Source organism: Musca vetustissima, unplaced genomic scaffold (genome assembly GCF_032173495.1).
Source record: "Musca vetustissima isolate MV318-11 ecotype Yass unplaced genomic scaffold, APGP_CSIRO_Mvet_v1 utg5044, whole genome shotgun sequence".
Taxonomy (NCBI): domain Eukaryota; kingdom Metazoa; phylum Arthropoda; class Insecta; order Diptera; family Muscidae; genus Musca; species Musca vetustissima.
Window position 1 is genome coordinate 28,532 of NW_026886435.1, and position 23,164 is coordinate 51,695.

Consider the following 23,164-nt stretch of genomic DNA (forward strand, 5'->3'; position numbering starts at 1 on the left):
CTCCCATGTTACGACACGTTTATACGTTTTGATACAACCTGATTCGAATCAAATATCAATTATTTAGGATTTAAAAAACAAACATATCACATTTAAAGTAGGTTTCCTAAAATTTGTATACTGTACCCTCTATGAAATATTTTTATCCATTTCCAAATTATTGTGCTCCCTAAATAATTAAAATTTCCATTGATATATATTTTTCACAAATATTCAGCTATAATTCACAGCTACTAACCGTTAAAATGTCATTGTTTGTCGAAATGTGCTACCACCCAATTATTCCCTCTTATATTGGTTTCAAACACCTGTCATACCGTGCACACACTTGTCACTTGGTGTCTGTCTGTTAGACGAACGCTGTATTTGCATATACACTTTAAATATAATTTTTACACATGAGCACACGCACACACATCCCTTGGTAATCAGTCACTCGGTCATTCCTATGCGTACATCTGCTAGGTGGTAAACATTCTGCATAAACAAAAAATAAATTGGAACGGGAGCGGACCAACATCCTCGTCCTACTACTCCCCGCCTTCTACTTTGTCACTCAAACATATCATTGAATGATGTGTACGGTGTTGAAATGATTGTTTTAAATGACTTTAATTTTTTATAACCATTTCGTTTTTTTTTTGTCGCCCACCCCTTATCATGTCAGCAGAGACCACCTTTGTGTTCGTACACTCCCCTGCACCAACCACCACGCCAAGCTCTCTAAACAGAACAGAACTCCTGTTTGTCTGAAATTTGTCTAATTGTAAATGATGGTGTAATGAAAACACTCATGCGTGTATTTTGTTGATTTGCCAGAAAAATTACAACAAAAGCAATGATAAAACATAGTACAAAAACAAAATAAATGATAATAATAAAAAATAAAAAAAACACAGACAATTACTATTATTAAATAAAAATGACATTTAAACATGAAACTTGACATTACAGGGTTGTTGCTGTCGTCGTCATCAACGTTCTCGTCGTCGTCGTTTTGGCTGCTTTAGGTACCTTTGTTTGCTCTTTGTCTGTTTGTCGTTTTCTGTTCTATTTGAACGTAAAGCACCTGCAAAAAGATATGTCACTATAAATGTCATTTGGATGTAACATATGGGCTATTTATTGCCATATACGAGGTAAGATACAATATTTTATTACCAAGAAAAATGACTTAAACTAGCATTTTTTAAAATGTCATTTCTAACGCATATACGATGGACTGTACTTATTCCAATTAAAAAATTTAAAACAAATATTTAATGGAAGGGAAACGGAATCCGTTAAATAGTCGTTATCTATAAACGTTGACCGGTATATCCTATATTCTAACAAAACGTGTCTGCAAACTCCATACATGTCTGTGTATGATGATTTACACACATCCGCCTGTCTGTCGGTATTTAAGATAGAGCTGTGAAAATTTGCACAGACATTATAAATACTCCTAGAATGGTATTGTATTGTAAATGGGTAATATCGCTCCACGTTTTTATACCCTTCACCACACTGTGGTACAGGGTATTATGTCTTTGTGCATATGTTTGTAACAGGCAAAAGGAAACGAGATAGACACATGGTTCCTTTTGAGAATATGCATAGAATCACTTTCTGAGTTGATTTTTGCATGTCCGCGTCCGTCTGTAGATGTTAAATTGTAAACAAAGTACAGGTCGCATTTATGATCCGATTTGGATGAAATTTGGCACAAGTCACTTATTTGGCCCATGGACGAACCCTATTGAAATTGGGAAAAATCGGTTCAGATTTAGATATAGCTCCCATATATATTTTCGTCCGATTTAATGTAAACGGTCCCTATATATGTTTCGACTTGCACGAAATTTGGCAATTTGAATTAGGTCTGGAATGATGTGTGTAAAATTTCATAAAAATCGGTTCAGATTTAGATATAGCTCCCATATATATTTTCGTCCGATTTAAGGTAAATGGGACACCAAAGTCCCTCTATATCTTTCGATTTGCATGAAATTTGGCATAGAGTACTGAATTAGGTGCAGAACGATGTGTGCCAAGTTTCGAGAAAATCGGTTCAGATTTAGATATAGCTCCCATATATAGGTTCGTCCGATTTAAGGTAAATGGGGCACCAAAGTCCTTCTATATCCTTCAATTTGCATGAAATTTGGCATAGAGTACTGAATTAGGTGCAGAATGGTGGGTGCCAAGTTTTGAGAAAATCGGTTCAGATTTAGATATAGCTCCCATATATAGTTTTTTCCGATTCTATGTAAATGGTGCACCAAAGTTCCTATATACCTTTCGATTTGCATGAAATTTTGCACAGCGTACTGAATTAGGTCCAGAATGAGTTTCTAGAAAATCGGTCAGATTTAGATATAGCTCCCATATATAGGTTTTTCCGATTCTATGTAAATGATGCACCAAAGTTCCTATATACCTTTCGAAATTTGGCACAGCGTACTGAATTAAGTCTTGAATGATGTGTGTTAAGTTTCAGAGAAATTGGTTCTGGTTTCGATATAGCTGCCACATATTCATATTGTTACGAATATAACTTTAGATTTAAGTTAATTTAGATTAATTCCGTTAATTTAAGAATTTGAATTGTAACGTAAATTTCTACTACGCAGTTTATTTGAATAACTTCACAACAACAACCACTGTATAGATTTTTCTACATCCTTCCATTTCCTCTTTCATTTTCTATTTTGTTATTGTCGTACAATTCTTGTTAAACGTCATTCCCCTTTCTTTGTTATTCCCTCGCCTGTATATGTGTTGTTGTTATTCCTCTTTCTTTGTTATTCCCTCGCCTGTATATGTGTTGTTGTTATTGTAAGTTTGTTTACTCAAGTTTGTTGTTGTTATTGTTACTCAATGTGTTTGTTGCATTGGTAGATTGTTCGTGATCTAGGTGTTACCAGATCGTCTAGAAACTTCTGTAGCGACAGGCAGGGCTCATATAAATAGAGGGAATGGAAAGGCAGTGAGTCAGTTGTGAATCAGATCGCGAATTGAAACCGTCGTGTAAAGTAAAGTGCAAAGTAAAGTTGTGTGAATAAAATCATTGTAATAATCGTAATCCGAAAGAACCTGCGTTTTTATTTGGTACGAATTGTATCGGGAAATAAAACAACGTCTACACGGGATTTAGTAAAACCCAAGAACGTAACAATATATATTCGTCCGATTTTACATAAATGGTGCACCAACCTTCTAATGTTTGTCCGATTAACACGATTTTTTGCACAACGTATCAAGTTGGAACTTGAATAACGTTATTGCGTTATGTTGAAATTGATATAGATGCCGTCATAGCTTCCATATGTATTTTGTATGGATGTCTAAATGAAATTAAAATTTTAACAGTGCGGCAAGCAAATAGCATGTAGTAATTTTGCTTTAAGTCGTTTTTCATAAATTTGTCCCATGGTACGAAGTCGACTTTAAATCCGCCCGAATGAAATTAAATTTATCATAGGTTGCAGAAATACTTGCGTATGTTCCTTGGAGGGGATACATATGTACAATATACCCAAAGTGGTGAAGGGTATCATATAGTCGGCCCAGCCCGACTTTACTGCTTTCCTTACTGGTTTTGTTTTGTGTAGCTCCCATATAACCGTACCTTCAATTATTCGGTATTTTGGGGATTTGGGACACGTTTTCCAACCGAAATATCTGCAAATAAATATATTGGGTATATATTGAATAACACATATTCGTATAAAAATTATTAATATTGACCCAAGTTTCAGGGTAGCCCAATTTAACGGTACCCCCCAAAATTCGGTATTTGGGACATGTTTTCCGACCGAACTGACTGTATTTGAGTTGTCATTGATCATGGTAAAGTACATATCCGTACCAAAAACTATAAATATTGGTTCAAGATTCAGAGTAACCCATATAACGGTACTCCCCAATACTCGGTATCTTGGAGAATTTAAACAGATTTTCTAACTGAATCGGTTGTAATTTAATCTGTTGGGTTCTCATTGGTATTTGTATTCTCATTGACTGCCAAATATAATTACCAACCAGTAACGAAAGTTCAAAAGTCGGGCGGGACCGACTATATTGTACCCTTCACCAAGAGATGTCAATATCTAGAATATCCTGTAGATAGAACAGACATAGAATCTTTGGAGGACGATTGAGATGGAATCGAGCGCAATTAAATGTGCTATGTAGATAGATTTAAACCAATTTAAAAACCCCATACACTTACCATTCTGAAATCAATGAAAACTTGCATGACAAGCTGACGGACTTGTATTTTTTGGTGTACCATTTGTATGAAATCGTGTAAAATTATGAATGGGTAATTGAGCAAACATTTGTTTTTTGTTATCACTCTAAATTCAATTTAATACCCTCTGCCAAATTTCGTGTAAATCGAGTCAACATAGGCCCTTCGGTGCACCATTTACATAAAATCGAATTAAAACCAGTAAGGAAAGTAGTAAAGTCGGACTGGGCCGACTATATGATACCCTTCACCATTTTAGGGATATTCTACATATGTATCCTAACAGACGTCGCCTTCTCTAAGGAACATTGACATGACATTGAACGGACTTAAAAATGCGATCTTTATCTATAAGTAAACCGACTAACATCAATTCCAACACACGCCATTCTGCAACCTATTCTAAATTTTGTAAATAGATTTAAAGAAACCTTTCCACACGCTATTTGGTATGCTTCACTCTTTAAAATGTATCAATCAGGCACCCATTGATAATTTGGTGTACAGTCAACATGAATAGGTCGAAATTATATATAATAGATATTCTATATCTAAATCTGACCCGATTTGGTTCTTTAGTTCACAATTTAAATTAAATCGGTCGAAAATAAATATTGAAGCTATACCTAAATCTGAACCGATTTTCTCGAAACTTGGCACACATCATTCTGGACCTAATTCAGTACTCTTTGCCAAATTTCGGGCAAATCGAAAGATATATGGGGACTTTGGTGCACCATTTACCTTAAATCGGATGAATCTATATATGGGAGCTATATCTAAATCTGAACCGATTTTCTCGAAACTTGGCGCACATCATTCTGGACCTAATTCAGTACGCTGTGCCAAATTTCGTGCAAATCGAATGATATATAGGAACTTTGGTACACCTTTTACCATAAATCGGACAAAAATATATATGGCACCTATATTTAAATCTGAAACGATTTTCAGGAAACTTAACACACATCATTTTAGACCTAATTCATTACGCTGTGCCAAATTTCGTGCAAATCGAAAGATATATAGGAACTTTGGTACATAATTTGCTTTAAATCGGACGAAAATATATATGGGAGCTATATATAAATCTGAACCGATTTTTTCCAATTTTCAATAGGGTTCGTTCTTTGGCCAATTAAGTGATCTGTGCCAAATTTCATCCAAATCCGATCATAAATGCGACCTGTACTTTGTTAACAAAAATACATGGACGGACTGACAGACGGACCTGTATAAATCGACTCAGAAAGTGATTCTATGCCTATTCTCAAAAGCCATGGGTCTATCTCGATTATTTTTGGCTGTTACAAACATATGCACAACGACATAATACCCTGTACCACACTGTGGTGAAGGGTATAAATATATAAGACCTATATCAAAATCTGAACCGACTTCAACAAACTTTATCGCACATCATTTTTTCCCCAATTGCATTTGCTATGCAAAATTTTGCTCAATTGGTTTTTTTGTGCACCATTTACATAAAATCGGAAGAAACTATATATGGGAGCAATATCTAAATCTAGACCGATTTCAACAAAAGTACGCTGTGCAATATTTTGTCTCAATCCGACAAATATTGGGAGTTTAGGGCACCATTTCATAAAATCGGACGAAACTATATATGGGCCCTATATCTAAATCTGAACCGACTTCAACGAAACTTCACATATATCAAACTGGACATAAACCAGTACGATGTGCAAAATTTTGTCTCAATCCGACAAATATTGTGAGTTTAGTGCACCATTTACCTAAAATCGGCCGAAACTATATATGGGAGCTATATTTAAATCTGGACCGATTTCAAAAAATCTCCACAGCGGCCAAATTGGACCTAATTCAGTACGCTGTTTATCTTAATCGGACAAATATTGGGATTTTCATGCACCATTTACATAAAATCGAACGAAGATATGTATAGGAGCTATATCTAAATATCCCATTTCAATATGGTTCGTCCTGGGCCGAATAAGTGACTGTTGCCAACTTCCATCCAAATCGAATAATAAGTGCGACCTGTACTTTGTTTACAATTCACCATCAACAGATCAGAAAGTGATTTTATACATATTCTCAAAAGGAACCATTAGTCTATCTCGTTTCCATTTGCGTGTTAAAAACATATGCACAGAGGCATAATACCCAGACCACAGTGTGGTGAAGGGTATAAAAATATGTCATAAAAATTATCAATGAAGTGTACTTTTATCCTCTTAACCCGATCTATCCAACTTATCAGCGTATTTGTTTACATTGTAAACACAAGAACCTATATTGGAAACTTTGTTACAGTCTGATCAAAGATATGTATGCCCTCGATATGTGATAGCGTTTGGTCTTTCAGACATATATATGTCGAATATGACCCAATTCATGTTTCGACGCTTCAGCATGATCCGAGTAACCTTGATGCAAATTTATATAGTTTTTTTATATAGCAAATTTATATAGTATTTTTTATGGTCCGTTCTTGTCATTAATGTAATACCATCTGTTCTATGTATGGAATATATACCCCATACCCCACAAACTTACCACCACACTTCATAACCTATCATCGTAGAATTAAACAATTTCTTGTTTAAGAACTGAAAAAAATCTAATGCCTAGTTTGGCAATGCAAAAGAAAAAATGTTGACACAAACTGCATTTACTTCAAAGCTTAGTCTAGCCATGCCCCTTGCTCATTCACCAAGTGGAATCTGGGCAATACTACAATTGTAAATGAGGTTTCTCTTCTAATACATAGTGATCATGCACGTACACCCATGAGCGGACGGACAAATGGTCGGACAAAATAATATTTTTGGTATAAGTGCGAAGAGTTTTAATGGTTATAAATGCATGCACGAGTCGTTGTTTTTGTTATTGCCGTTTCCACATATGATTAATGTTTCATAATGGCCAGGTAGGTAGGTAGTAGGTACCTGCGGTAACATAGCGACTGCTGCCTGGCAGTTGTGTGTGTAGGCAGCAGCCAACAACTATTCATGGCTTGCAACATGCCATGTGGAAATGGTGTAAAAGTGTTTCGTTTTTTCTCTACGACAGCCAACTAGTCGTCAAAGCGTAGCCAACAACAGCAGCAACGACACAAAACGTAATAGTAGGACATTAACTAATGTTCTAGGCATTTTTATTCAATTTACCCTAAACGCCAGCCGAGAAAGGTGTAATTTATGAAAATGGCGAAAATTAGAAGAATCGTAAAAAAAGGAAACCAACCAGCAACAACAACAATGGTAATGACGACCACAACAACAAGAAATAAACAAAAAAGCAAACTGAATAAAACCAGCCAAAAAAGGTGTACTTTTGATAAATGATATTGAAAAATATAATGAATGTTTGGCGGGCCCCCCAAATTCCGAGACCATTCGAGGAAATTGTAGTTAATCAAGACTGGCCATAAGCCATTTTTTTCTGCTACACTGCTCCGGTCATATAATTTTCTTGATTATTTGGTGGCAAATAACTACTGCTAAGTGTCCTGCTGCCGCTGCAAAAGGTCATAAATTTTATGTGTTAGGTTACAAATATTTATTTTTAAGTGAAAAAAGTAGAATTAATAGAAACTTCAGGGTAATTGTTTATGTTCGTTAGTGAACTATAATCATTGGGTTGGTTAATGGTGATTGAATGGCGTCAAGAGGTAGGTGACATGTAATGCATATTTGACTGGGGTGTTGTGCTATGAAAGGGAAGAGAAGAGAGACGTCGTTGTAGGTCATATATCAAATGTCATATGAAATACCAGTGACATTCAACGTATATTTGGGTAATAGATCAGACTAAAGGGAAATTGGATATATGAATGATATGGTAGACTAGGGATAAGTAAATCAACTTTCGACTAATCGATTAATCGACTTTTTGTATTGGAAAGTCTAAAAGTCTAAGTCGACTTTTGATCTATGAGGAAATCGTAAAGTCGACTTTTCAAGATCGACTTTAAATTTTTTCATAAATACTTGTTTTTTTATCACAAAGCTAAAATTGCCCAAAAATTGCACTTTCCGAAACTTTACATTATCTGTTAACAATAATTCATATACAAAGTCAAATTTTTAGTCCATTTTGCAGAGGTCAGTAAAAGTCGAAGATCGATTTTGAATCGAAAGATCGAAAAGTCGACTTTTTAGTCAATGGCAAAAATCAAAAAGTCTAAAAATCGACTTTTGCGCTCGACTACGTATCCCTATGGTAGACATATCAATATCTAATTCGAAAATATATGCAACGTCTCAAATAGGAAGGCCTAGGGTCTTGAATACACAAGTTTTATGAAAATATACAAAATTATATACCTATTAATAAATGATTTAAAGCAAATTTGCTACACATAATTCTTGATTCTTCATACCCAAGCCCGACAAGGCAAACTACGAAACATCAAAATCCTATCGACCAATAAGCCAAACTTCTTTCTTACTCATAACTATGGAACGGACTGTTGACACCATTATAAAGAGCAAAATATCCAATGGTACGCTAAAGTACAAAGAACACGCGTACGTAAAGGAAAGATCAGTGGAAACCGCTCTGCATGAGGTGGTACACCACATTGAAAGCACCTTCGAGAAGAAAACGATTACTTTAACTGGATGCATTGATATCGAGAGAGCTTTCAGTAATGTCGGCACTTACACACTTATCAAATTTTTAGATACCTTTCGAGTTGACCAGGCAATCATGGCTCGGGTCTGCTCCTTGTTAAGGAATAGATTGATAATCTGTAGCCGACAAGACATAAATATCAGGGACAAAGTAGGATAAGGGCCACCGCAGGGAGGCATTTTATCAGCACTATAAATAGTCTCTTAAGGACCGTAACTGAGGAGGGATTTGAACCCGGCTGTTATGCAGATGACGTTATAATACTTCTGGGGGAAAGAATCCTTACTTCGGATATAATTGGGAGAGGCCGTAACGTAAATCCTGCTAAGACCCATCTTTCACAAAAAAGTAATAACAATATCAAATAAAGTTAAATATCTGAGGGGTCATTCGGAAGAAGAGCCTAGGGTCTAAATGAGGTTTTAATCCAAAGATGATACCCATAAAAGCGTTATTAGACAAATTCTAACATATGAATCGGTAGTCTGGTGGACAGAAATGGACAAAAAAAAAATTAATGAAAAATCGTTACAGAAAGTCTAGAGAACCTGCTGCCTAGGTATATGTGCGGCAATGAAGAGAACACCAACTAGAGCTTTGGATACTATATTGTATATACATCCAATTGACATCCAAACAAAATATGAAACGGCCGTCGCAGCTTTAAGACTTAAAGCTATGAACGAGGGATCGACACCGAACACGATGGACCACACTAAAATATAGTACATGCCAATCGGATCCTTAGCAAATATGCTCCTGGTAACTGTTGGTACACAGATGGCTAGCAGGAAAGTCGGGATTGTGATATTTCATTGAAGAACCTAAAACCGAAATTTCATTTCGCCCACCAGATCACAATAAGATCCTAAAGGCGGATATAATACATATAATGACAGACAGTAAAAAACCATACACCATAAACACAATAACCGCTAAAACAGTTAAATCGAAAACTGTATTAGAATGTAAAAAAACATAAATAATTTTTCGCAATACGAATCATATGCGTATCGAGTCACACAGGAAAAGTAGGCTAGCAGACTAGCCGGTATTCTCACATGACATTACTGTCTGGAGGCCCACTTATACAAGATTGGATGGAAGGCAAGCAACGGCTGCAGAGCATGTGGATAATACAGAGAAAGATTAGAAAACTCCCTATGCCACTGCCCCGCCTTTTTAAGTTTCCGTACCCAATTCTTAGGAAATTAGGGGGTGTGAAAATAAAACAATAAAACTGAATTCCTAAAAGTTTAGGACACTAAAAACAAAAAGATGACTGCTTCTAAATTTATTTATTCTTTAGAGCGCACAACAAGCAGCATGTAGGCTTAAATATAGGTCTTAATTGTGGACATGTGGTTCAAATTCATATATATGGAAGCTATATATGAATTTGAACCAATTTAGAAAAAAAAGACTTTATATACAAAAAATACCTTTCCCTCTGCCCATCTTGAATAGAGTGGCTTTGGAGCTCTCATTAGAAACAAAATACTTCGGAACAGTGCTTGGGTACAGCAAGAAAAACACCACTTGAAAAAGGAATGTAGAGCAACGCTCTAAACGGGGTATAATAGCACTTTACTCATTAAAGAACTCCATACAAAATTGCTGGGGATTAAAATCGGAGCGATGTAGGAGGATGCATAGCTCTCAGTTCTTCAAAACGGGAACAAATGCTAACCGCTTTGAACCAACGCGGAAGTATAACAAGGATGCCTCTGTCACTCCTAGAGAGACACTTAGAGAAGAGACGTGACACGACAACCCGAAGACTTATATGGCATTAACATTAACACTTTTTACCAGGTTAACCTACTTTATGAGGATTTATTTGGCATATATTCAAAAGAATTGACAATTTAAACCCACTGGGTTAACCAAATCCGGTACAATGTAAACGAGATCAATTTAGAAGTACATGTCGACGAAGGATAACCCAAGAATCTTAGACAAAACGGCAACTAACCGATTAAGATGTCAATGATCCCAAGAGGTGTACAGGAAAAAAAGTAAGGAAAGATAAAAAGTCGGACAGGGCCGACTATATGATAACCTTCACCACTTTGGGTACATACAACAGATGCTCGTGTGTACAATATCATGTAGATATTACAGAAATAGCATCTTGAATGAAATCGATTGAAAATATACATGCAACCTATATCTAAAACTGAACCGATTTCAACATAAATTAACACACATAAATGGGAGTTATAACTAAATCAGAATCGATTTAAACAAAACTTCACATACGTTAACCTGCAGTAATAATCAGTGCAAAATTTTGTCACAATCGAACAAATATTGGGTGTTTGGTGCACCATTTACATAAAACCGAGGCTATATCTAAATCTGAACTGATTTCAAGATTGAATTTGTACACATCAATCTGGACCCAATGCGGTACGCTGTGCAAAATGTTGTCTCAATCGGACTAATATTGGGAGTTTGATGCATCATTTACGTAAAATCGGACCACAATATTTATGGAAGCAATATATAAATCTGAAAGTTGAGGAAAAAGTTTTTGGCGAGTCACTGTAATTGCTATCTTCAAACGGTCCAGTTGTTGAGCTTTTGGCCATATGAAAGCAACTCATAATATGGAAGGGGATTATCCCCTTCCAGTGCCACGAAATGCATAGCAGAACCTTCCTGGCCGTTAGTCCTGGTTTGGCCACCGTTTGAGATGCTTCACGGCTCTTTGACCACGATCGTTTTCGCACAGGGCTATCGTTTGTGATCCCTTTATTATCTCCAATCACCATCCGTTTGAGAAATGGGTCTATCTCATTCCGTTTGGACAAAGCTTCGATCCATCCTATTTATACCCTTCACCACACTGTGGTACAGGGTATTATGTCTTTGTGCATATATTTGTAACAGGGAAAAGGATACGAAATAGACCCATGTTTCCTTTTGAGAATAAGCATAGAATCACTATCTAAGTCGATTTATGCATGTCCGTCCGTCTGCCCATGTTAAATTGTAAACAAAGTACAGGTCGCATTTATGATTCGAATTGGATGAAATTTGGCACAGCTCTTTGAAATTGGGAAAAATTGGTTCAGATTTAGATATAGCTCCCATATATATTTTCGTCCGATTTAATGTAAATGGTGCATCAAAGTCCCTATACATCTCGCGATTTGGACGAAATTTGGCACAGCGTACTGAATAGGTTTCGTGAAGATCGGTTCAGATTTAGATATAGCTCCCACATATATATTTATGTAAATGGTGCACCAAACTCCTAATGAATAGATCAAAGTGGGGAAGGTTATCATATAGTCGGCCCAGTCCGACTTTACTACTTTCCTTACTAATTTTTTCTGAAAAATTGGTGTGGCACCCAAACATCGTGCTTCTTTTTGAATCCAGCTTTGTGTAAATGGTTCAAAACTGGTTTTTGGTAGATTTTTAGCTCCTTGACGATGTTACGACTGCTAACATGCCGGTCAACTTCGATCATTTCTCCGATTTTATCGTCATTTTCATAATGGATTTATTTTTCCCCATGCATATATGCAAGCTTTATCTAAATCTGAACCGATTTTTATACCCTCCACCATAGTATGGGGGTTAGGCATAGCTCCCGAATAAGGGTACCCTCCAATTTTCGGTATTTTGGGGTTCTAGAGCGCTTTTTCCAACCGAATTTGCTGAAATTTGCTACATTGGGTTCTTATTGGGTAATAAATGTTCCCACAATAAAATATAAATTTAGGTCCACTTTTTCTGGTAGCCCCCATATAACGGTGCCTCCTAATTTTAAGTATTTTGGGGGTTTTTATCGTAATTTTCCGCCGAATTAGTTGTAATTTGGTATTATAAGGTCTTAAAAGGTTCCAAATATATCCACAAAAAATTATGAATATAGGTAATTTTTTTCGGATAGCCCCCATATAAGGGTACCCTCAGATTTTCGGTATTTTGGGGTTCTTGAGCGGGGTTTTCAACCTAATTCGCTGAAATTTGCTGCATTGAGTTCTTTTTGGGTACTAAATGTCTCCACAAAGAATTATAAATATAGGTCCACCTTTTCTGGTAGCCCCCATATAACGGTACCTCCTAATTTTCAGCATGTTGGGGGTTTTTATCCTATTTTTCCGTTGAATTAGTTGTAATTTAGTATTTTAAGTTTTTAATAGGTTCCAAATATCTCCACAAAAAATTATGAATATAGGTCCATTTTTTCGGATAGCCCCCATATAAGCGTATTTTGGGGTCCTTGAGGGCGTTTTTCAACCGAATTTGCTGATATTTGGTATTTTGTAGTCGTATATGGTAACAAATATCTCTACCAAAAATTTTTAATATTCGCCCCCTTTTTGGGATAGTCTTCATATAACCCCCTTTTTATACCCTTCACCACACTGTGGTACAGGGTATTATGTATTTGTGCATATGTTTGTAACAGGCAAAAATAATCGAGATAGGCCAATGGTTCCTTTTGAGAATATGCATAGAATCACTTTCTAAATCGATTTATGCATGTCCTTCCGTCTGTCTGTCCATGTTAAATTGTAAACAAAGTACAGGTCGCATTTATAATCCGAATTGGATGAAGTTTGGCACAGGTCACTTATTCGGCGCAAGGACGAACCCTATTGAAATTGGGAAAAATCGGTTCAGATTTAGATAAAGTCCCTATATATATTTCGAATTACACGAAATTTAGCAAAGTGTACTGAATTATAACTAGAATTATGTGTGCAAAGTTTCGTGAAATCGGTTCAGATTTAGATATAGTTCCCATATGTAGCTTCGCCCGATTTTAGGTAAATGGTGCACCAAAGTCCCTGGAAATATTTTCATTTGCACGAAGTTTGGTTGCTAAGCTTCCTGAAAAGGTCCATAGCTAGACCAATTGACACAACGTGAAACCGGTTCAGATATATATATATATATATATATATAAACCCGACGTCTGTTAGGATACATATGTAGAATATACCCAAAGTGGTGAAGGGTATCATATAGTCGGCCCAGTCCGATTTTACTACTTTCCTTACTGGTTTATATTAAAATAGTTATCTGATTTGTTCCACGTTTTGAGTTTGGTTCTAAGACTCTGTTGAAATCATTTCACCTGCGGAAGATAGCGAGATAAAAAAAATAGAACGTAATGTTCGATAATGAACTATAGACACAGTTAGATCTAGCCCCTGTGTGGAGGTTGACCGATATTCCCCATCTTCGAATTTGAATTATCAATTAAAAATTTCTGAAATTTGTATTATGGTTTACATAATCCGTTTTTAGACATATCGGTATAGATCCTCTTTTTGGTATGTTCCCTATATTTTCATTTCTAGTACCTGTCAGTATATCTATGGTGGAGGGTATCCAAAGTTCGGCCCGGCCGAACTTAACGCTTTTTCACTTGTTTCTTATTTCAATTGGGTTGGTCCTTGGAGTATATAAGGGGGCTGTGCCAAATTTCATTCAATTCGGATTATAAATCCGACCTGTATTTTGTTTGCAATTTAACATGGATAGACGGACAGACGGACATGCATAATTCGACGCGGAAAGTAATTGTAGCCTAATTCTCAAAAGGAATCATGTGCACAAAGACATAATACCCTGTACCATAGTGTGGGGAAGAGTTTAAACAATGTAAAGGGAACGAAGAATTTAATTTTCATTTCAAACCGAGATTATGCCCAACTCTTTTCCTTACCTTTAAATAAATGTGATATTAAAGAAAATTAGTAATATTGTTACCAAGCTTAAATCAGGTGTGAAGAACATTTTGAATATATTGCAAAATTCAAGCTAATATAATTAAATAGTATAATTGGTCCAAATGTTCACACCTTATAATTTATACAGAACATATAGAATTAACTAGTTTCCTGCTATAACCCAATTGACAATGATCTTCGCACCTAGCTTTGAATACATACATCTGTTCAAAGTCAAATTATATTGAATAATATCAAATTCCAGCAACCAAAATTTAATTCTTTAATATGTCCTCCGGCTTAAGTCGTTTTGGAAATTATAGCTCCATTTATGATGACAAATATCATAATATGAAATTTCTAATATGATTTAAACACTTATCGTTGTGAAAAAGTCAAGAAAATTACAGCGATGGCAAACATCCTTAGACCAAACCGAGAGACAGGGAGACAAAAACTGCTGATGTTGGCAAAAAATAATAAATCTATAAATGTCTCCCCATAAATAAAAATACAAACGACCTCACGCCGCAAAAACAGAATGACTGAGTCACACATACATAGCCACACGCACAGATTCCAAACATATGAATTGTCGCAATAGAGAAAGTAATAAAAACAACTTGAGGACAGAAGGACAACAACAAAAAACAAAAACGTAGAAAATCCCTGTATGTCGTTCTGGCGGCATCCGCCAGCAACAAACTTAGCAGAAAATCGTTCATGGACGACTAGTCGACATTCCTTCATAAAATTGTGGGGAAAATCTCATGACAACAGCAAAAAATATGAAAAAAAACTCGCGCTGCGAAAAATGAACGACCACAATCATCTTGGCCGAGGGCAAGGACTTGAGCTCTCTCCTTCTGTCCGCGATGCTTTAGAACTATACTTTAAGTTGCTTGTTGACTGAAAAGGACAATAATAAATAGCTTCAAATGCGTTTTGATATCAACAACCTCTTTGCTGGTGTTGAGGATATTCTCAGATGTCGCCAAACTTGGTTCTTCTTGTTGGGCTCCCCCTATAAAGAATCTATGCTTCATCACGATTTTCTTCTTTAGATTCGTTGTGTTTTTTTGCTTGCTATGCTGTCGCATGAGCTCTTTAAAATATCTCGGTCAATTGTGCAAGAAAAACATAGTAATATTTTCCCTACCCCAACATTTTGCACTCTGCCTCTCTGGTTAAGGAGTCAACACAATATCAAAAACAACAACAACACCAACAACGGCAAATGAGCAAGCAGTTAATAATTTATAATGTTCTTAAAATAAGCAGGTTTTTCTACTTCTTGCAACAAATAAATGTGCGCTATTCTTTTCAAGTGGAAAAAGTCCTTGAGTGACGAAGAAAAAAAAAGTCCCAGGATGTTGATTGGTTGCATAAAGAAAGAAAAAATAAAATAAAATTGCTTACTTATGCAACTTATCTTAAAGTAAAAATGTTCCATAACTAAGATCTAAGAATTAGAAAAAAGCGGGAAGAATATATTTAAGAAACGTGAAAGCTGGATAAAAATATTGCAGCAAAATAAGTAAATAATAGAACCATCTGAAAACAGATGGATTCAAAAACATGGAATTTGACCCTTCACCACACTGTGGTACAGAGTATTAGGTCTTTGTGCATATACAGCCAAAGGGAACGAGATAGACACATGGTCCATTTTTAGAATATACATAGAATCACATTCTGATACGATTTATGCATGTCCAAAGTACAGGTAGCATTTATGATTTGGATTGGACGAAATTTGGCACAAATATTTTATTTGGCTATTGAAATTGGAAAAAATCGGTTCAGATTTAGGTATAGCTTCCACATATATATTTTCGTCCGATTTAATGTAAATGGTACACCAAAGTCCCTATATATACTTTCGATTTGAACGAAATATGAAAAAGCTACGATATTTCTTCCGATTTGCACAAAATTTGGCATAGCGTACTGAAGTGTTCAGATTCAGATATAGCTTCCACATATATATTTTTGTCCGATTTTATGTAATGGTGCACTGAACTCCTAATGTTCAATAAAATTGAGTCTAGAATGACGTTATTGTGTGTGTGTGTTTTTTATACTCTTCACCACACTGTGTTACAGGGTATTATGTCTTTGTGCATATGTTTGTAACAGGCAAAAGGAAACGAGATAGACACATGGTTCCTTTTGAGAATATGCATATAATCACTTTCTGAGTCGATTTATGCATGTCCGTCCGTCCGTCTGTCTGTCCATGTTAAATTGTAAACAAAGTACAGGTCGCATTTATGATCCGAAAATTGAATGAAATTTGGCATAGGTCATTTATTCGGCCCAAGGACGAACCCTATTGAAATTGGGAAAAATCGGTTGAGATTTAGATATAGCTCCCATATATATATTTAACCGATTTAATGTAAACGGTCCCTATATATCGTTCGATTTGCACGAAATTTGGTACAGCCTAATCATTTAGGTATAGAATGATGTCTGCCAAGTTTCGTGAAAATCGGTCCAGATTTAGATATAGCTCCTATATATAGTCTCGTCCGATATATCTTTCGATTTGCACGAAATTTGGTATAACGTACTGAATTGAGCCTAGAGTGATGTCTGGCAAGTTTTGAGAAAATCGGTTCAGATTTAGATATACCTCCCATATATAGTTTCGTCCGATTTAAGGTAAATGGTGCACCAAAGTCCCTAAATATCATTGGATTTGCACGAAATTTGGCACAGCGTACTGAATTAAGCCTAGAACGATGTGTGCTATGTTTCCTGAAAATCGGGTCAGATTTAGATATAGCTCCCATATATAGTTTCGTCCGATTTCATGTAAATGGTGCACCAAAGTCCCTATATATTTTTCGATTTCCACGAAATTTAGCATAACGTACTTAATTGAGTCTAAAATGATGTGTGTTAATTTTCCTGAAAATCGGGTAATATTTAGATATAGCTCCCATATATTTTCGTCCGATATAACGTAAATGGTGGACCAAAGTTCCTATATATCCTTTGATTTGAACGAAATTTGGCACAGCATACTGAATTGAGTATCGAATGATGTGTGTTAAGTTTCGTGAAAATCGGTTCAGATTTAGATATAGCTGCCTATATTTTTTCGTCCGATTTAATGTAAATGGTGCACCAAAGACCCTATATATCTTTCGATTTGCACGAAATTTGGCATAGCGTACTGAATTGATGCCGGAATGATGTGTGCTGAGTTTCGTGAAAATCTATTCATATCTAGATATACATATTTTCGTCCGATTTAATGTAAATAATGTACCAATGTTCTTATGCTGCATAGCGTACTGAGTTTAATCAAGAATGATTTGTGCCAAGTTTCCTGAAAATCAGTTAAGATTTAGATATAGCTCCTTTATATTATAGGTTGGTTTTAAGTAATTGACGCACCAAGGAACCAATATATGGCTGATAGGAAGAAAACGTTCTGAATTAGTATATCCTAACCTGTGACAAGTTTCGTTGAAATCGGTTTATTTTTGGATATAGCTTCCATATATATTTTGGTCCGATTTTAAGTAAATTGTGCATCAAACTCCTCATGTTTGTCAGATTAACATCAAATTTTGCACAATGTACAAAATTGAGTATAGAATAACGTAGTTGCGTTTTGTAGAAGTACAGACATAGCCCAACGGATGACAACGGATATTTGTTTGAAGTCGATTTACATACTTTTGTCCCATTGTAAAAAACTATACATAAACATGTCATTTATGGATAGATCTAGGTCGATTCAAATTTAGGCAAATATCACATATTTTATTTCATTCAATGTCATGATAATAGTCCTGTTTAATATACCCATAGTGGTGAAGGGTATCATATAGTCGGCCCCGTCCGACTTTACTACTTTCCTTACTGGTTTTTACTTGATGCAGATGCAGAAATGACTTCCATATTTCAAACGAGTGTCTGATTGCGGCATACCGCAATGTTATAAATCGATTTATATAAATGTTTCCCATTGTACGCAAAGGACTCTAAATCTATCCGAATAAAATGAAATTTAGCATAGGATGTCGAAGGGCATGTGTATAGAGTGATGTTTGTCGGTTCACTTATAGATAAAGATCACATATTTAAATTCGTTCAATGTTCCCTCGAAGGAACACTGACATGAAATTGTTAGGATACATATGTATAATATATCCAAAGTGGTGAGGGTATCACATAGTCGGCAATTCCGTCTTTACTACTTTCCTTACTGGTTAATAGTTAGAGAGAATACAATATCCAAATTTACAACCAATTTGGTTGAGCCGCGGCTACCCTTAGGTGTACCGTTATATGAGGGCAACACCAAATGAGCCGATATATCCCAATTGAAATACAAAACAGTCTAGCAGTACTATAAATGTCTGTCCAACATTTCAGAGCTCTATCATAAATATTGCGATCTCTATCGTGATTTCAACAGAAGGAATTACAGACGGACATTAGTAACTCGACATAGAATTTTATTTTCATAAAAAATATATACAGTTCGTTATTTGTTATGTTATTTTATGATAGTACAAAAGAAAACAAGTAAAGAAAGTAGTAAAGTCGGACTGGGCCGACTATATGATACCCTCACCATTTTGGGTATATTCAACATGTGTATCCTAACAGACGACGCGTTTTTGGTTATATATGTATATCTGATCCGATTTCCGATTTCAAGGATATTTGACAGAGACTAATTTATATTATATCAGTACGTTGTGTCAATCGACCTAGCTATGGATCTTTTCACGAAGCTTAGCAACATCATTTTAGACTTAATTCAGTACTCTATACCAAAATTCGTGCAAATCGAAAGATATATAGGGACCTTGATGCATCAATTACATAAAATCGGATGAAAATGCATATGGGAGCTATATCAAAATCTGAACTGATTTTCACGAAACTTTGCACACATCATTCTAGACTTAATTCAGTACGCTATACCAAAATTCGTGCAAATTAAAAAAATTTCCAGGGACTTTGGTGCACCAATTACCTAAAATCGGGCGAAACTATATATGGGAGCTATATTTAAATCTGAACCGATTCAGTTCGCTATGCCAAATGTCGGGCAAATCGAAAGATATATAGGGTCTTTGGTGCACAAATTACCTCAATTGGATGAAAATATATATGGGAGCTATATCCAAATCTGAACAGATTGTCACGAAACTTTGCACACATCATTCTAGACTTAATTAAGTACGCTATGCCAAAAATCGTGCAAATCAAAAGATTTCCATGGACTTTAGTAGACTATTTACCTAAAATCGGACGAAGATATATATGGAAGCTATATCTAAATCTGAACAGATTTTCACGAAATTTGGCAGACATCATTCTAGACGTTATTCATTGCACTGTGCCAAATTTCGTGCAAATTAAAAGATTTCCAGGGACTTCAGTGGACTATTTACATAAAATCGGGCGAAGCTATATATGGGAGCTATATCTTAATCTGAACCGATTTTCACGAAACTTAACACACATCATTCAACATTTATTTTAGTACGCTGTGCCAAATTTCGTGCAAATCGAAAGATATATATGATTTTGTACACAATTTACCTTAAATCGGACCAAGATATATATGGGAGCTATACCTAACTCTGAGCCGATTTTCACGAAACTTTGCACACATCATTCTAGACCGTATTCATTACGCTGTGCCAAATTTCGTGAAAATCTAAAGATATATAGGGACTATATCTAAATCTGAACCGATTTTTCCCAATTTCAATACGGTTCGCCCTTGGGCCAAACAAATGAGCTGTGCCAAATTTCATCCAAATTGGATCATAAATGCGACCTGTACTTTGTTTACAATTTAACGCCAACAGACGGACGGACATGCATAAATCGACTCAGAAAGTGATTCTATGCATATTCTCAAAGGGAACCATAGGTCTACCTCGATTATTTTTGACTGTTACAAACATATGCACAAAGACATAATACCGTGTACCACAATGTGGTGAAGGGTATAAAAAAAATCGCCGTTGGAAACATAATTTTACTGTGGAAAAATTTCATTTCGCGGGGTGGGGGCCCAATCTACCCGGAGCCATGTGTCTGTACCACAGTGTGGTGCAGGGTATAAAAATCTTGTCTTGTGGTTCAAGAAAATAAGGACGACATCTTCAAAAACTTGACTTATTGCAAAATAGCCATTCTGGGATTTCATTTCAAAAATGGAAATTCCCAGGTAGTCCCATTTCGTTGCATAGTAACTACCGCTGTTGCTTTACCCCGATTTACGTTTCAAAATGTACGAATGTTTGTCATCTCTGCTGCTATTTGCCGCATATTATTTTCTTTACATTCCCCATTTAGTTTTCTGTCAAGGGTTCTTCAGTTCAGTTTTCAATTTCTTTGTAATTCGACTACAATTTTAATTTTTGTTTATATCTTTAAATATTTTAATGAATATTTATCTTTGTTGCCTTATTTCAGGATATTCTGAATTCATTGCTCTCAAATTAACTTTGAAGCTGTAAAAATGACTTTAAAATGATTTCTGTAGTAATTTAAAAATATTTTTCGAATTCTCTGTTATGTCATATCGTTGTTGTTGTTGTTGTTTTTTTTCTTTTCATTTTAAAAGTAATTTCATAGTAATTGCGTTTTTTGTCCGCACGAAATAAAATTCTTGCAAATCTCACCATTTTGGTGGTATTTTGAAATTGTCATGGCCACCTTTTGGAGGGCCATCTTCTGGCGAATTGTGTTTTTTTTTGTAGAGATACTTTAACTTTCGTTCAGCATAATGGTTGCTGAATCTTCTTAAAGTTCCACAAACGTGGCAATTAAATGTAAGCCAAATATCAGGAGGAAGAGGACGAACAGAAGAAAAAAATATGCCATATGAGGAGAACTACGACAATTCGGCCATGCGAAGCCAAGTCAAGGGAATGTTGTAGCTGTGTTTGTTGTTCTTCTTGAGGAACCTGAATACGTAGGTTGTAATGTTAAATTGTAACACGGAAAAATGCCTTCAACTAAATCATTGTAGTAACAAGTGCGTTTCATGTTTGTTTTATAGAATGAACACGATGCCAAACTTCATTTTTTTTTTGTTCCAGTCCAAACCAAAAAAAATAACTTTGGCCACATTGAATCACCTATGTTTTTATATTTGTATGTATGTATGTATGGCAGGCCACCATCACCAGCCCTTTCTTTGGTTTGCTCCTCATAAATGAAAAGTGACTTTTTTCTCTGTGGAGAAAGGAGAAAAACTAAGAAAAAAATACAACACGGGGACTTAAAAGAAAACCTTTACATTATACACATAGAGATATACATATTTTTACATTTTGTTACGACTTTTTCCTTGACTGAATCTGGAGCATTTTATTCATATTTACGAGTTGGGAGTGTGTGTGTGCGTTTGAAAGGAATACAGTGGTTCGATAATATAGGAATGGTTGTCTCTGAGTATATGTTTGTAACACACAAGTGGAAGCATGGTCGATATATACTATTAATAATACACATAAAATCACCTTCTGGGCCGATCTATAGATGGACGTCCGTCCGCCTGTATATCCAAAAGTTGGCCCAAGGACGGAGCCTATTGAAGGAGTTTTTTTACAGCTCATCTAAGAGATAATCAGCATATACCGATAGCGATGAAATTATGGATTTTGTACATTATCCATAATTTCGTTGTTATCGACGTGTTAAGTTTCTTTTGATGCTGATTATACCTTTCAACACACTGTGGTACAGGGTATTATGTCTTTGTGCATTTTTGTAATAGGCAAAAGGAAACGTGATGGTTCCTTTTGAGAATATGCGTAAAATTCGGTTCAGATAGCTCCCATATATTAGATATAGCTCGATTTGCCGAAATGTATATATTAAGCCTAGAATGATGTGTCCTAAGTTTCGTAAAAATTGGGTTAGATTTAGATATAGCTCCCATATATATTTTCATCCGTTTTAAGGTAAATGGTGCACCAAAGTCCTTATATATCTTTCGATTCGCACGAAATTTGGCACAGCTATAGTGATGTGTAAATTCGTGAAAATCGGTTCAGATTTTTATATAGCTCCCATGTATATTTTCGTCCGATTTAAGGTTATTGGTGCACCAAAATCCCTGAATATCTTTCGATTTGCACGAAATTTGGCACATCGTACTAAATTAGGTCTGGAATGATGTGTGCTAAGTTTCGTGAAAATCGGCTCAGATTTAGATATAGCTCCCATGCATATTTTTGTCCGATTTAATATAAATGGTGCACCAAAGTCCCTATGTATCCTTCGATTTGTACGAAATTTGGTATAGCGTACTGAATTAAGTCTAGAATGATGTGTGCAGAGTTTCGTAAAAATCGGTTCAGCTTTGGATATAGCTCCCATATATATTTTCGTTCGATTTAATGTAAATGGTGCATCAGTGTCCCTACGTATTCCTGAGTTTGCACGAAATTTGTCATAGCGTACTGAATTGAGATTTAGATTTAGATATAGCTCGACCGATTTAATGTAAATGGTTCTCCAAAGTCCCTATATATATTTCGATTTCCACGAAATTTGGCATAGCGTACTGAATTTAGTCTAGAATGATGTGTATGTTGCATCAAAC